This window comes from Priapulus caudatus, unplaced genomic scaffold (genome assembly GCF_000485595.1).
Source record: "Priapulus caudatus unplaced genomic scaffold, Priapulus_caudatus-5.0.1 Scaffold7267, whole genome shotgun sequence".
In the NCBI taxonomy this organism is placed as follows: domain Eukaryota; kingdom Metazoa; phylum Priapulida; class Priapulimorpha; order Priapulimorphida; family Priapulidae; genus Priapulus; species Priapulus caudatus.
Genome location: NW_014584328.1, coordinates 1 through 2,500, shown reverse-complemented (window position 1 = coordinate 2,500; position 2,500 = coordinate 1). Strand labels below are relative to the sequence as shown.

The window sequence follows — 2,500 nt, the reverse complement described above, 5'->3', positions numbered from 1 at the left end:
ATAGGTACTTAGAGCTAGATAACAATGCTGTTGTATATGGACTGCTGTTGCTGCTGCTTACACTGTTATATCATCGTCGTCGTTGTTGTTGTTGTTGCAGTACTTCACCGTCGTACGGAACGTGAAGCAAGCGCATCAATGCCACGAGGTCGGGCGAGACGCAGGAGTTCACGTGACATGAGGGAGTTTTTTTTACTTTGCTAAGAGGGAATCAAGAGCGGCTCGTCCGTCAGCTCTCGTGCTCTCAGGTACGCCCTCTGCTGGAAGGCGACGGCGACAGCGGGTGGGGGGGGTGTTATAGGCTTTATGGTTGTATGGTTTATTTATTATTATTTATTTATTATTTTATTTTATTGATTATTATCAGTATTTTATATTTATATTGTTGTGTTGTTGTTGTTGTTGTTGTTGTTTGTGTACGTGTCGTCGTTCGTCGTTGTGTTGTTGTTGTTCGGTTATTATTCTCGTTTATAATGTATGATAATTATTTTACTGTTTTAATATTTATTATGTATTTTTTTTTTTTTTTTGTTTTTTTTTTTTTTTTTTTCTTTTTTGTTTTTATTACTGTTAGTTAAGAGTTACTATTTTGAACATCGATTAGGCTGTTATAGGGTGTACTACTGTACACTGTTCGTAAGGGTTCGAATATTATAGGGTTTATTTATTATTATTATTATTATTATTTATATTAGTTAATACTTACTGCTGCAAATATTCAGTCAGCTGTTACAGGGTGTACTATCTATCGGTAAAAGCTCGTAAGGGTTCGGGAAATCTTGTAGTAAGTAGATTTCCGCACGTTTGTAGCAGCCAGCTGGTAGGATGTTTGGACCTGGGAATTCTTGGAAATTGATGGTGGGTGCTGTGTCCGTGTTTCTATGAGGAAAAGAGTTGGGGGGTTATTATTGTCATCTGACATAGTCAGATGCAGATGTGTAGAATCGATGGATTGTCGTCGCCGTAGTCGTCGTGTAACAGTGGGCACAATTTAACCGCTCGAGTACGGTCAGCGATATTCGGCAATGCGGGGAGGATGTCAAAACGAGTTGGGATGTCGAAGGAGGGGGTCAAAGGTCAAGTCAAGAGGTGTAAAAGAGGGGAACATTCACTCTTTAATTAAGGTATAGGAGAATGCAGAATTGCGCACAAATCTAACGGCTCGCTAGGTCGTTAATAGTCGGTGTTAGCATCATGGTAGGAAAAGCATCACTGTGCCGAAATTGGAGTGTCACGGGTCAAAGGTCAATGGGGCACAGGGCAGGATTTTAGGAAAGTTTTCTGAGGACATGGTTCTGACGGAGCGATTGGAAAATTTTTTGTTTCAGCGTTGAACCTAGATTTTTATGGCTTTATGAAAGGGACTAAAATGTACTTTCTGCTGAATGCGAAGAGTAAGTGGCGGATAACTTTTGACCCTCAAGAGGGGATTAAATGGATTTGGTTTAGGGTTAGAAAGAAGTTGATGCCGGTTTGTAGTAGAATGTATAATATGCCTGGATGTATTGAGGTACAGTCAAGTGAAATTGCAAAGCTAAATTTGGTGATAAAGGTTTATGTCCTTAATGTATTATTCTATGGCATTCTGTACGGTCAGTGTGTTAATGTAACGGATGCCACGGCGCAGTGATGTGGTGGTGATGAGTACTGTGTAGTTTTTGCTCTGCGTTATTATTTACAGGTGGCAGCTCTCTATGCCGCTGTGGTGGCGTGGTAAATGGATGATGCTTACCTATTCTGTCTTGCAAATAGTTGTTGTACTACGTACGATGGGAGTTCATCTTGAATCTTAAGAAGATTTAAAGGTACGCCATCTCGTGAATTTATACGATCCAACGAATTCCTTGAGAAGAGTTCTTGATACCGTCTGTGCTTCACTGTTTCCGGCGGTGCTATGTTGAACATTGGACTAACAGGGTTGCTGATCCACACTCACCCATTGGTCCGCAAGTAGAGTTATGATGAGCCCGCTGTCGCTCCGCGGCAACTGTCTTATAGTAAACATTGTGTGTATATAGATCTATATATAATATATATATTACCGCATGTTGATAATGTTGATTTATTCAGTTTCTGATTCTTCTGATTTTAGAGTGAAACTTGTCATCTATGATATATATATATATATATATAATTAATATATATAATGGCGTGTGTTTATTTGTTTGTTTGTTTGTTTGTTTTTTCAGATTTTTCTGTAGTGTAAGTGTACATCTATATATATACATGTGTGTGTTTATTTGTTTTCTTATTTGTTTGTTTGTTTGTTTGCAGTGCGGTGAGCCTGGCCAGCAAGTGTCTTGTGGCGTCGTTCAGATCTCACCTGAGAGCTCACGACATGTTGTTCGCAGGTGTTCTGTGCCTTAAACGGATGCGGGTAACGGTGGGTGTTCTCAGGTGTTCTGTGCCTTAAACGATGCCGACAGGTACAGGTGAGTTGCTCAAGGTGTTATGCCTTAACGATGCGCAGGTAAACGGTGAGTTGCTTCTAGGTGTTCTG

The 2,500-nt window shown here is 40.1% G+C and overlaps 1 long non-coding RNA gene across 2 annotated transcripts in view; it reads left to right on the top strand.

The window, feature by feature from the left end:
• LOC106820121 overlaps nt 1–2,429 on the top strand; it is a 4,470-nt gene extending 2,041 nt beyond the window's left edge. Inside the window, exons 2-4 of one of the 2 annotated variants that reach the window (XR_001395563.1) lie at nt 101–248; nt 2,275–2,351; nt 2,398–2,429. This is a non-coding gene — a long non-coding RNA (uncharacterized LOC106820121). Of the gene's footprint in view, nt 1–100; nt 249–2,274; nt 2,374–2,397 lie in introns of those variants that run through there. The other variant, XR_001395562.1, reaches the window with a different exon arrangement.
• The last annotated feature ends 71 nt before the right edge of the window (nt 2,430–2,500 follow it).